This window comes from Erithacus rubecula (genome assembly GCF_903797595.1).
Source record: "Erithacus rubecula genome assembly, chromosome: 16".
NCBI lineage: Eukaryota > Metazoa > Chordata > Aves > Passeriformes > Muscicapidae > Erithacus > Erithacus rubecula.
This window is the reverse complement of record NC_136668.1, coordinates 17,169,870-17,183,975: the sequence shown is the minus strand read 5'-3', so window position 1 is coordinate 17,183,975 and position 14,106 is coordinate 17,169,870.

Here is a 14,106-nt window from a genome sequence, read left to right as displayed (position 1 = left end):
AAGCTCCATAGAGAGCCCTCCTGGAGGTGAAATGGGAGAGAATCCTCACTGGGAAAAAAAAAAAACTCCCGGGTCTGTGTGTGTGACCCTGTGTGACACTCTGGGTGACATTGGGCAGTGCCCAAATTCAGGCTGGGGAATGTCCCTGGAGGGGCTTCAGGGTCTCTCCCCACCCACCCATCCTGGGATTCCACAGATTGTTAAAAATCCCAACTCCTGGGCTCCTGCAAAATCAGGATATTTGCCAATCTGAGATGAACCCAAACACTTCAACATTGCCTTTCCCTCCCCAAACACCAGCCCAGGTTCCTGCTGACACTCCTCATCCTTTGTGCCCACCCTACAAACACATTTCTCCTCCTGACTTCACCAAACCTTTTTATTTCACTGGGGAGATCAAGGCAGAGATATCCCAAATAAAGCAAGGCCTTATCTTGCACAGAATAATATTGAAAACATAAAAGCAGGTCCAGTATCTCTCTGTTTCTCCACACCAGTGCTGAGTGATTTATAGTCACAATCCTTATTTCCCTGACACATGAAGGAGCTTTAGATTAAAAACTTGGCATAATGAATGTGTTTTTTCTGTACAATTTAAGATTTATGTGAATTTTTTTGAAGCCCACGTTCCAGTTGTGGTCCCTGATTTAAGAGTTTGTGTTTCTTCCCCTTGGTCCAGGATTTCCTCAGTGCTTGCCCACCAGCTCTGCCATTAATGGCATTAATATTCTGAATTAAACATTCTGCAAACAGCCCCCAGGGTGATGCACTGAACAGCCAGAGAAGGGCTCAGAAGGGAGCTGGTGACAGAAATGAAGCAAAGGAAGAGCAGAGAACAGCCCATGACAAAATTTGGGAGGATTTTGCTCTGCTGCTCATGGTACCATGGGGAGCTGTGAGGGCTGGGCTGACACCGAGTCCTGGCAAATCACCAGAGCTGAGTGCTGGGGTGAATCAGAAATGGGGTTTTTAAAGGAAAAGGAAGAAATAAATCCTGTTTTATCCCTCTGCCAGTGCCCATCCATCCAGATCTCAGAGGCCACTCTCACTGCCTGGGTAATGGCTTTCCCTAAAATCCCTCTTCCATGGAAACACTGCCAGAACAAGGACAGCTTTGGGTCCATCAACCTTGGCAGTGTCCTCTGACATTATTAGCTGAACTCATCAGCTGTTAATGACAGCAAGATATAGAGGATATACTCTCTTAGCACTGGGGAAACTTTCATCCACTCCCAGCTCTATTTATTCATTTAGGCTAAATGGAGTTATTAAAGGTCAGGACTTCATTTCCAAAGTATCAGGTGAAAATAATTCCTAATGTGACAAATAGAGGACAGCACTTGCAATAAAAATTAAGTATTATCTTCAATAACTCCTTTGAATTTAAAAAGATATTTTCTCAAAGTTTTACTTTTATTAACTCAGTCCAGGTGGGGCCTGGAGAAGTGAATTATGGTGCTTAGTGCTCAGAGGAGAGGAGTGGATGCCAATAATGAACTCAGGGACTTTGGGTTTTCAGGGAACTCTACAAGATTTCCTGAGCATGGAGTGACATGGAAAACCTGGAACACAATAACCCCCTGAGCAGAGGATTCCACAGGAGAGGCTGTGCCTCATTTCAGGGCTGAGATCCACCTGTGAAACATCACTGGGGGCAAAATCCCCTCTGCCCTTCAGCTCCTTCACCTGAGAATCCCCCCAGTGCTTCCAGGCACTGCAATCCCACTCACCCAGGAGGAGGTGGGACATCTACAGAAAGGTCCTGGCAGGACCGAGCTCATGGCACCAGGGGTTTTATGGAAAATTAACAAACCCCAGTGCCCAGGAGGAGGTGGGACAGCTGCAGAAGGTCCTGGCAGGACTGAGCTCATGGCACCAGGGATTAATGGAAAATTAACAAACCCCAGTGCCCAGGAGGAGGTGGGACAGCTGCAGAAGGTCCTGGCAGGACTGGGATTTATGGGGTCCCTGGGGGATGGCAGTGATGTGTGTCCAGCAGTGATCAGACACTCAGGATTGATCCTGGTGCTGCTCTCTGTGCTGGTGAGAGCAGAAGATGCTCCTGAGCCACAGCTGGGTGAGGGTCACTCCTCACAGGCACCTTGGGGCTCTGGGGGAGCAGCACAGGGTCCCCAGGTGCTGCAGAGCCCTCAGGCTCCCCAGGCACCACCTGGATGAATCCCCCTCTGACCTGGCACAGCACAGCCCTGGGGACCCCTCTGCTGCTGTGAGAGCTCAAAATGTTCCCTGGATAATTCTGCTTGGGTTTTATGAGAAAACCTCAGGTGTCCCAGAGGGAATGTGGAAGAATTCTGGTTTAATTCTCTGGTTCAGCCTCAGCTCCTGCCTGCTCAGGCAGGGTTGAGGGTGGACTGCAGGTCCCCTCCCCAGGCAGGTTCTTTGGGGAGCTCAGGGGCTCAACCCCAAAAGTTTCTGTGAAAAGCTGCTCTGAGAACCTGCAGGCATGTGGGCAGAGCCAGATGTTGTGTGTGCTGCACCAGCCTGGACCAGAGGGTGCTTCAGACAGAAAATGGGTGTGAGATGAATCAGAACAGCACAAAGAGCCCTGTGTGAGCCCCTGTGCAGCACCCCGGGGCTCTGGGCTGCTCCTTTTGCTGCAGTGGGTGCTCAGGGCTCCCACACTGGGACACAGGAGCCGAGCTGCCATCAGATCATCCCTGCAGCTGCTGCTGCCCACAGACACCCTCAGAACCAGGATTGACCTGGGAGGGGCTGGGGCTGGGGCAGCAGGGGCAAACAGAAGCTGTTTCCTGCAGGGTGCAGTGCAGGGGTCTGTAACTGAGTCTGTAAATCTCAGTTAATGGGGAGGTGGCTCAGAGCAGGGGCTGGGCCATGGCACAGCAATTTCTGTGTGTTTGCTCTGTGTGTTTGGCCAGGGCAGGCAGGGCTCCCTCAACCCCTTTAGGATATGATCTCTCTCCCTTTAGGATGGATTTTCTCCCTTAGGGATGTTCTCTCTCCCTTAAGGATGGAGTTTCTCCCTTTAGGGTGTGCTCTCTCCCTTTAGGATGGAGTTTCACCCTTTAGGATATGTTCTCTCTCCCTCAGGGAAGGAGTTTCTCCCTCCAGGATATGCTCTCCCTTTAGAATGTGCTCTCTCCCTTTAGGATGTTCTCTCTCTTTTTAGGATGGAGTTTCACCCTTTAGGATATGTTCTTTCTCCATTTAGGATGTTCTCTCTCCCTTTAGGATGGAGTTTCACCCTTTAGCATATGTTCTCTCTCCCTTAGGGATGGAGTTTCTCCTTTAGGATATGTTCTTTCTCCATTTAGGATGTTCTCTCTCCCTTTAGGATGGAGTTTCACCCTTTAGGATATGTTCTCTCTCCCTTAGGGATGTTCTCTCTCCCTTTAGGATGGAGTTTCTCCCTCTGGGATGTTCTCTCTCCCTCTGGGGTTCACTCTCTCCTTTCAGGGTGCAGCCTTTAGGCCTTTTTTAAAAGATTATAAATTAAATACAAGTTTGAATTGCACCCTTCAGTTTCTCCAGGCCACACCAAACCCATGCAGAGATATTTACTGGGTTTTACCCCAGCCATTGGGGATGCTACAAATTCTCTGCATTTCCCATGTGCAGGTACCCAAATCACAACAATATTTTTGGGCAAAGCTGGTGAAAAGCAAAAGCCTTGCAAGGGTGTTAGAAATGATGAGTTTAAACCCAGTAATATCTGGATATTTACCTGAAAATAAAGATGTAAGTGAAAAGAGAGGAGTAATCAATATGGGGGCTGGGGTTTTGATAAATCCTCTGGCACAGTAGGCAGCAACATGGAAGGAAAAAGGTGTTGAAAGAAAATCCAGGATAATTGATTTTTACCACAGGAAATAAATGTGGGGGCTGCTGTTTCTAGAGAAAACCCCAAAGGTTCAGGCTAAACTTGGCATTTTGAGATTTTTTGGTTTTTTGTGTGGGAATCTGAGCAGTAATTACTGCAGAGGCAGTGGTGGCATTAACCCACCCCCTGCTCCCAGGTCAAAATGCTTCATCAGATTAAGGGATTACCAACTTCCAGAAGATTGGTTAAGGTCAAAGTTTCAGTGATTAGATTTTAATTTCAGCAACTGCTGAAATGAACCAACAGGTGCCTGTGCTCCAGCTCAGGGCAGCACCAGCACCAGGGGCTGTGGAAGAGCAGAAACCCAGGCTGGGGTGTTCCTCTGGGAAACTGGGGTACAGCAGGGAAACTGGGGTACAGACAGGGAAATTGGGGTACAGACAGGGAAACTGGGAATTTCTGTGGTGCTGCAGGGAAGGGGGCACAGCTGGGACCTCTCCAGCACCCCTGCTCCATCCAAGGCCCTTCCCAGCAAGGGCAAAGTGGGATGGGATGGGATGGGATGGGATGGGATGGGATGGGATGGGATGGGATGGGATGGGATGGGATAATGAGATTTGGGATGGGATGGGATCAATGGAATCAATGGAATCAATGGAATCAATGGAATCAATGGAATCAATGGGATCAATGGGATGGGATGGGATGGGATCAATGGGATCAATGGAATCAATGGAATCAATGGGATCAATGGGATGGGATCAATGGGATCAATGGAATCAATGGAATCAATGGGATCAATGGGATGGGATGGGATGGGATGGGATCAATGGGATCAATGGAATCAATGGAATCAATGGGATCAATGGGATGGGATGGGATCAATGGGATCAATGGAATCAATGGAATCAATGGGATCAATGGGATGGGATGGGATCAATGGGATCAATGGGATGGGATCAGTGGGAGATGGGATGAGATCAGTGGGATTTGGGCTGGGATAATGGGATAATGGGATGTGGGCTGGGATAAACCCGAGAGGTGTGAGAGGGAAGAGCCCCTGGGTGTCAGGAGCTGACTCCTGTCCATGTGGGGGTTGCACTGTCAGTCCTGCTCTCACACCCACCCCCAGCCCCTCATTAAATGGAGAAGTGCCTGACAGAGGGTTGAGAGGCGTGTCAGGCTGGGTGGGATCGGGTGCTCTGTGCTGGGAGTTTCCTCAGCTGTGATTTCAGCCTGCTGCCCTGGGAACCAACTGGTTCGTGCAGTTGGGGAGGAAATATCCAGGGAACCGTGTGGGAAAATCCCCCAGCACTGCCACAGGGTGTGTCCTGTGTGTCCTGCGTGTCCTGTGTGTCCTGTGTCCCTGCTCCGTGTCCTGTCCCTGCCCTGTCCATGTGTCCCTGTGTCCCTGTGTCCCTGTGTCCCTGCCCTGTGTCCTGTCCCTGTGTCCCTGTGTCCCTGTGTCCCTGTGTCCCTGTGTCCCTGCTCTGTCCCTGCCCTGTGTCCTGTCCCTGCTCTGTCCCTGCCCTGTGTCCTGTCCCTGCCCTGTCCCTGTGTCCCTGTGTCCCTGTGTCCCTGCTCTGTCCCTGTGTCCCTGTGTCCCTGCTCTGTCCCTGCCCTGTGTCCTGTCCCTGCCCTGTCCCCGTGTCCTGCAGCAGGAGCAGAGGGCTGAGCTGCTGCAGCAAACCCCAGAGCAGGGCAATTCCCGAGTGAGGGAGGCAGAGCTGGTGTCCCACGGCAAGGAGGGGCTGTGACCCCGCGGAGGGACGAGGGCTCTGCATCTCTGCTGCCAAAATCCCAGAATCTCTCCCCGTGTTTCTGCTGTGCCGGGGCTGGGAGCAGTTCGGGCTTGGCAGATCACAGCAGCTGTCATCTCATTTTCAAGTGCTTCAGGACTTTGTAATCTTGGCAAAAGGAAGGTGCTGAAGGGGGTCTGTTCTTGAGTTTCCAATTCTTGCCTTTCCAGTGTCGATGAAACAAGAAAATCTCCTGCAAGCCTCTTCTTGTTGGACTCTTCAGTCGTATTTCAAGATCAAATAGGCTCTGAAACAGGTCTGGATAAGCTCAGAGACTTAATCTGCTTGGAAGGAACAGATTGGGCAAGAGGCACCTGTGATCTGGCCTGGAATAGAGCTGCTCCTGCTCCTCCTGGATAGCCTGGGATAGTCTGGGATAGCCTGGGATAGCCTGGGATAGTCTGGGACATCCTGGGACATCCTGGGACAGCCTGGGACAGCCTGGGATAGTCTGGGACATCCTGGAATATCCTGGGATATTCTGGGACAGCCTGGGACAGCCTGGGATAGTCTGGGATAGTCTGGGATATCCTGGGACAGTCTGGGATATCCTGGGACATCCTGGGACAGTCTGGGACAGTCTGGGACAGTCTGGGATATCCTGGGACAGTCTGGGACAGTCTGGGATAGTCTGGGATATCCCGGGATAGTCTGGGACATCCTGGGACATCCTGGGACAGTCTGGGACAGCCTGGGACAGTCTGGGACATCCTGGGACATGCTGGAATATTCTGGGACAGCCTGGGACATGCTGGAATATCCTGGGACAGTCTGGCCAGCCCTGCTCTGGCTGGAGCTCTGCACACTCCCGTGGAACTCTCTGCATCTCCTGCTGCTGAGGCCAATTAGAATTCAGAGAGAACTGATTGTTCATCAGGGAGGGGGAATGTTCTGTGGAGCCCTGGGCTTGCTGGGACTATTATGGAATTATTTCTCATAATTAAGCAATTCCACATCCTGGCACGTTATTGCTCTTGTTATCCTTGCACTTTGTTAATAAGTTTTTAATTGCAAATCGTCTCTGTGGCACAGGTGCCACTGTGTTTACTGATCAGCAGGAATGAGACCCAGCCTGGTCCAGGGCAGGGACTGGCACCAGCAAGGTCCAGGTTACCTGGAGAATCTCATTTCTAATTTCTGCTCAGATCCTTGGCTGGGGCTCCAGGAACTGGGAAAAAACAAGTCCAAAGCCAAACGAAGTTTATTTGTGTTCTGCAGAGCAGAGTTTGTGTTCTGTTTGTATCCTGCCCCAGGCTGGGGAGAGGTGGCTCCTCATGCTGCTGTTTAAGAGTTAAATTCACAATTCCCCATGGAGAATTCCTGTCAGGCTGAGTGACAGCCATATATCCTAAAATTGATATTATTTGTTTGTTTTCAAGGGAGTGCTCAGGCTGAACTGCTGGAAAACATCTGCCTGGTGCTGACAAGGAAAGAGCCAAAAAGCTGAGGTGGGAAACTCCTTCCTTGCTCTAAAAATCCCTAATTATCCCCCTCCAGGACAAATGGACAAGCCTGAATTCATTTCAAAACTTATTTCTTCCATAATGTATGAAGGGAATATTTGAATATCTATTCAATCTCAGGTGGGAAGTTTCTATTCAACAGAATAAAACCTGTTTGGGACTTCAGCTAGCAATTATTTTCATTAAAAAAAAAGGGGGGGGGTATTAAACTTTCAGAAAACCCCAGTGAGGCTTGTGTTTTTATTAGAGGTTTCGATTTTGAGATTTTTTAAAAACATGCAGAAATCTATTTGAAAATTATTTACTTCCAGAGTTCATATGGATTTAGATAGCAAGCAGCACCTGAGACAAAAAAGAATCCCAACATTTGATGTCAAATAAAGTATTTAATTCAAATTAAAATGAAATTCATCACCCAGCAGTGGTGAGAATTGCAAACCCAGGGAAGCAGAGGTGTCCCTACCCCCTGGAATCAGCCCATCACAAATTGGGCTAATTGTGAGCAGCTCATTAGCAGGAGCAGCAGCCCAGGCTGGGGTTTCTCTGCTCCCAGAGATCTGGAATTTTATCCTGAGCTGTTGACTTTTTCCTGAGGTCTGGAGCAAACATTTATCCCTCCTGGTTAAGTGGCTGCAGCTGTGAAATGCTGAGCATTCCCTGGAGCTGGGGCTCCTCTCCAGGGTGAGGGGACCCCCTGGCACTGGGGCCACCTTTGGCTCCTGCCACACCTGAAAAGCTTTAAAAGCAAATTAAATCCCCCCAGTTCCAGAAACCTGAAAGTTCCTGTTCCTGTCCCTGCTTTGGAACCACTTCTTGTGCTCTGGGTGCCCCCAGCATTTCCAATTCCCCCCATTTCAGTTGTGCTGAGCTTTCCAAGTGCCCCCCTGGCTGCACATCTCCTTTACCAGCAATCCCAGCTCAGACAGAGCACACACCCCAAACTCTGCTGGATCTGACTTCTGCACCATTTCTCATCCATCCTGGACCTTCCCTGGCTTTGAGGGCTGGCTGCTCACCTTGGGTGGTCCCAGGGGATGTTTCTGTGCCACCAGGCACCCCTGCCCTTGTGTCCCCCCACATTTCCTCTGGGGGGTTTCCCTGGTCAGGAAATGTCCTGGCCCAGAGCTGTGTGCATGTAAACTGAGCACTGACTGCTCCAAATCATCACTGCAATATATTGGATACCAAGGGCAACAAAATGAACACAGGTACAGTCTCACCTGACTTAAAAATGAGCAATGTCTCTGAGTCCTCAGGCTGAATTAATCCCCATGGGTGACTCCTTTGAAATCCAGACTGAAATCCCAACCACAGCCTGTGGGATCTCCATGGCAGGAACAGACAACATCAACATTCCTAGAAGGCAAAATAACCAAAAATTACAGCTACAGGGTTTGAGGTCCGTTGAACTGGGTGCAGTTAATTAGACAGAAGTGAAAGCAGAGGCTGAAATCCTGGTGTTGGAGCAGGGAGAGCTCCTCAGGCCATCACCAGGAGAACTCCTGAGCAGTGTCACCCCAAGAGCTGCCAACAGTGACACATCAGTCCCTGCTGCTCAGAAATTCTGTTTGCAGCAGGAGAAGCTGCCCAGAACTTAGAGAGGACAGCCTTGATCTCCCTGCTCTGGGAGAGGAGGAGGAAAGCAAAGGGAATAAAATAGTGAAAACCTTTCCAGAGCCAGCACTGGGAATGTGGCTGCTCATACAAATCATACAAAAAAGAACCCAGCCTGAAGAGTTCTTGTAAGTCTTGTAAGAAAAATTAACACAAAAAAAGAGAGGAGAGGAGAGGAGAGGAGAGGAGAGGAGAGGAGAGGAGAGGAGAGGAGAGGAGAGGAGAGGAGAGGAGAGGAGAGGAGAGGAGAGGAGAGGAGAGGAGGGAGAGGAGAGGAGAGGAGAGGAGAGGAGAGGAGAGGAGAGGAGAGGAGAGGAGAGGAGAGGAGAGGAGAGGAGAGGAGAGGAGAGGAGAGGAGAGGAGAGGAGAGGAGAGGAGAGGAGAGGAGAGGAGAGGAGAGGTCAGTCCTTTCTCGGGGCTGTGTTGCAGCCAGGCAGGAGCTGAGTTCAGGAGAAGCTGGAAGGGCATTTCCCAGCATGAGTGGCAGGGTTTGTTTCCCTCTGCCAACAGCCACAGTGATTTTTGTTGGCTCCTCGTGGCTCCTGCAGGATTCTCCTCGCTGCCCTGGTGGATTGTCAGTGCAGCTGGCAGCAAACAGAGCAGACCCCCAGCACAAAGGCTGGCCCAGAGCTCCTCCAGCAGATTTTGGGGCTGATCAGAGTTTTCTGCCAGGGGTTCTGCTGGGTGAGCCTGGCAGGCTGAGGGGTCCCAGCTCCCACAGGGACAGAGCTGCTCCTGCAGCTGGCCCAGCTGACACCTGGCTGTGTTTGCTCTGGATCCTCTTGGCTTGCCAAGGGTGGACATTTCAGAATGTTTCACCACGATGCAGCCGAAAGGAAAACTGTTGCTGCCTGCTGAGGCACAGGGATGCAGGCACAGGGTGTTCCCCACGGGATGTTCTGGGCTGAAATTCTGGGTGCAGGCTCCCAGAGCCTTGCAGTGCTCAGGCTCTCGGTGGTTTTGGGTGTGCAGAGTTTCCTGCCCAGTCCAGCAGTGAATGGAGCAGCACAGACAGATGGCTCTGTGTGAATCAGGGCTGCACTGCAAAATCCTGCTCCGTGCAGAGAGGAGAGATAACTTCAAATGGAAGTTAACAGCAACGGTATGTGGAAAGAATTTATTAATTGGTATTTAATGATGCATTAGTATTTATTTAAAATTTTGCAGAAGGATTGTAACCATAAACTGAAGCTTCAAATAACTGTGCTGTAAAGTGGAGTGGGAGAAGAGCAGCAGCAGAGAGATTAAAAAATTAATGCCATGCCAAAGGAAATGAGTTCACCTGAGAAAGTCTGTTAAATAAAATATTTTCTGTTATTTTTCATGCCCTAGCACCTTATCTCCACCCAAGGCATGTAGTGGCTGTGATAACCAGAGCTGCTGCCATTAATCCATGAGAGCCAGGGGAGCTGCTCTGCTCCTCCTGAGTGGGGACAAGCCCAGCTGGGCTCAGCCTCCTGCACACTCAGCCTGCTCTGCTCCTTCCTTCCCAGCTCATTCACCCAGATTGTCCAAGCTTTAAACAATTAGGAAGGTCTTGGAAAGCCCTCAAGTTCCTTCCCCCCAGCTCCTCCTTTCCCAGTCCTGAGGACCCCCCTGCAGGGCCACCCACTCTGGGGCAGCTCTGAAATTGTAGATTTTCCAGATTTCCAGGGGATGGACACCAGGAGCTGTTTATCAGAGGCTGGGACACGCTGATCAAACCCAGCCTTGGCACGAAATGCAAAATTTTCATTCATTCCCAAAGGAGTCAAACAAATTTTTCCAACTTCTCTGATAAAGTCATGAGGCTCCAGCTTCAAAGGCAGTTTGTGGATGGTGCCCAGGCAGGATTCAGTGAGAATGAGATGCAGAAGCAGCTGGTGCTCAGCACAGGCTGCTGCTCTGGGAGCCTGCAGGGGAGGTGACAGTGCTGGTGGCATTGTCCCTTCTGCACCAAACCCTGGGGTTTGTGCACCCCAAACACCTGCAGGGAGCCTGCAGGGGATGGAGGGAGGGATGGGTGAGGTTCAGATGAAGCTGCACAGAGCAGAGCATGAGATCATCCCCCCTTCTGCAAAATTGATGCTGTGCCCATTTATCACCTCCTACATTCCCTCTCAGCTCCTTCCATTTGCCTTTTCTCATTCCTCAGATGTGCATTTTGCACCATTCAAGAGATGCAGCTTTGGGGGAAATGAATAAACATTTCAGCAAATCCCAGGAGCTAAACTCACAGCCTGAACCCAGGGGATGAAAGAGGAGAAGGAAAATGGGGCTCAAACCCTCTGCTCGTGTAAATTGGAATCTCTGCAGTTGGAGATGCTCCATTTTCCTCTTCTTAACAAGTGCAGGGACTTCTCTGCAGAAACCAAAGGAGTTTGGTCAAAGTAAAAATGGAAACAGCTTGTCTGAGTTATAAATGGCACCTGCTGCCAGTGGGATAAAAATCCTGAGGAATGGAGCTGCTGCCATGAGGAGCCAGGAGAGAGGAGTGGGGTGGAGGATGGGGACAGCAATGGCTCTGACACAGCACACACTTAAGCTATGGGATGTTTGTTGAATCATAATCCATTTCTTGCCATTTCCCAGCAGCTTTTCATGCAGGAAACCATTTCCAGCCCTGGCACACCTGGCTGGTGCTCCTGGTGCAGGTGTCCCTGAGGGGCCCTGCTGCCCCACCAGGGAACTGGGGACACTGAAACATGGAAATCCATCCTGGGATGGGAATTGGGGTCCCTGAAAGAATGGAAATCCATCCTGGGATGGGCTGGGATGGGAGCTGGGGACACTGAGCCATGGAAATCCATCCTGGGATGGGCTGGGACAGGAATTGGGGTCCCTGAAACATGAAAATCCATCCTGGGATGGGCTGGGACAGGAATTGGGGTCCATGAAACATGGAAATCCATCCTGGAATGGGCTGGGATGGGAACAGGGGACATTGAAACATGAAAATCCATCCTGGGTTGGGCTGGGATGGGAATTGGGGTCCCTGAAACATGGAAATCCATCCTGGGATGGGCTGTGGGCTCTGAGGTGGCAGCTCTGGCTTGTTTTTCCCCCCTCCTAACGAGTGGTTATTTATAATTTTGCCATCAGTAATTATGGTGTGTCTCAAAGCTCACTGACTCAGGAAAAGCACAGGATTCTGTGTTATCTGAGTGAAGCAGTGCAAGGAATGTTCCTGTTCTGGCACTGAGGCACTGCAGATCTTGCTCTGACAAGTTCTGGTGCACATGGCAGGGGTTGTGCTCCTGCTGCTCTCCTCCAGAATTTCTCTGGGTGCCTCCCAGTTTCCAGAGCCTTTCCCAACCTGCAGAGCTGTCCCTGCTCCCCTGGGACTGTCCTGCCCTTCCAGGGAGGAAAACCTCAGAGGAGGGAACTGGGATGGCTCAGAGGTGTGCAAGGCTGGTGCAGCCAGTGAATAGGACTTTAAAAAGTGCATTTCATGAAAGGATTCCCAGTATTTTTGACATGTGCTGTCTGTGGCTCGGGGCTGGAGGGTGATAATGGGGTGCAGCCTATGCTGTGTTGAAGGTTTGCCCATTTTATTTCTGGATCCTTGTGTTGGGAAGGAGCTTTCTGAGGGTGTTTTTGGTGCTTTGGGAAGAGGGGAAGGGAATTTCATATTCCTGTGGAGCAGGCAGGGAGGAGTCTGCAACTCCCAAAAACTCTTTAAGCTGCAAGACTTCCACCCTTCAGGCTCTTGAGCACTGTCTTGTTTTCATTACCTCATTCCTCCCGTTTATTTCAAATAAATGAAAGCAGCAATGAAAGAAAAAGTGGAATTCCTGTGACTGTTTGAGAGCTGCAGCCTCTGGGGTCTGGGGGGCTCTGGGGGGCTCTGGGGGGCTCTGGGGGCTGAACCCCCTGTGCTGCTCTGTCCCACACCTGGGGCTGCAAACAGAGAGCTGTGAGCACTGCAGAAAATCATATTTTGGTGTGCAGTACCTAAATGCAGGTACAAATGAGAGCACTGAGGTGATCTCTAGGGTCCCTTCCAACCCAAACCACGCTGGGGCTCCAAGCTGTGCCTCAAAAAGGGGAAATTTTAGGGAAGGGGTCAAAGTGAGACCCCAGTCACCAAATGGAGCTGCAGGAGGTGCAGTGCTGCTCCCCGTGGGATGGGAGGGAGCCTCTGCTGTAGGAGCAGCTCTTAGCAACAGCCTCTCCAGGAGGGTTTATTTGAAATTTCAGAGGTGGTTTTGTGAACCCACATGAGGGGCAGTGATGCTGGTATATTTGCATCCATGTGGGATGTCTCCTGTTTTTAAAAATGCTGACATTTCCACGGCTCCAGAACACTCAGTGTGAGTGGAAACTCCATTTCCAGGGCTGGAATTAATCCCAGGCTCTGAGCAGACATTTGCCTGCAGTGAAAACCCTCCAGAATGGCCCAGATTTGGTGGTCAGACACAAAAACAGAGCAAGAAGTTGCTGAGATAAAATTGACCTGAGGGGAGCCCACAAAGCTGCTTCTGTCTGGGGAAAAGCCAGCCCAGAATGGTGGTGTGGCAGTGAAAATGGCATTTTTCAGTGGCAGCTCAGAGTGGGGTGTCCCTGTGAGCCTCCTGCAGACCCAGCTCAGCTCAGAGCTCTGCCTAATGCAGGGCTGATAATTGTCTGACCATTAAATTACTTGGCTTCTACTTAGTCCCCACTGGGGACTAATTTTAAATTCAATTAGCACAGAATTTAAGGGATATAGTTGAGGGATTCCAGAAAGCTGCAGAGATATGAAATCATGTTTGATAAGATGCAGCCAGGAAAGGGAAGCTTTTAATCTCCATTTCAAGCTTTTAAACCAGGAGAAACTCCAAAAGAGAAATTAAATTCTCTTTGAATACATGTGCACGAGCGAGATTCCTTTATGTTAACGTGCTGTAATTTCTACTTATTTTGTTCTTCCTGTCCAGCTATTAATCAGCCAGAATGTGAGCCAGCCAAGGAAGCCTTTGGGGGCTGCAGTCACGGGGGAGTGTTTGTAAGTTCACACTATTTTATTCTTTATGGACTGGCTGAGACTTCAAAGTGTCAAACACCATTGCCTGATTTTCACCCCATCAAAGCAAGAGGGATGAGAAATCCCACTTGGTGTCTGGATGTCCATGGGGCTGTGAGTGCTGTCCACTTTTAATTTTGATATCTCTGTATGTTTTGTGGAATAGAGCCCTATTTAAAAATAGCTTTAATTTTTAAAAAGTAGCTTTTAATAGCACATTAAAAAAAAAATCCAAAACCAAACCGCAGAATAATTACAATTCAATTAAAAACTTTTTAAAGGATGGCAAGTTTATTTTTCTTCACTTTTCTGGCACAAACCCATTCAGAAGCAGAGCCTGACAACCCATCTTAATTTTGGATAATTACATTTTTTGCGCTTTCTAATTTCCTAATCTATAGTAACTCTCCTGCGATTTTTAAAAGGCGGGAGTATGGAAAGCTGATT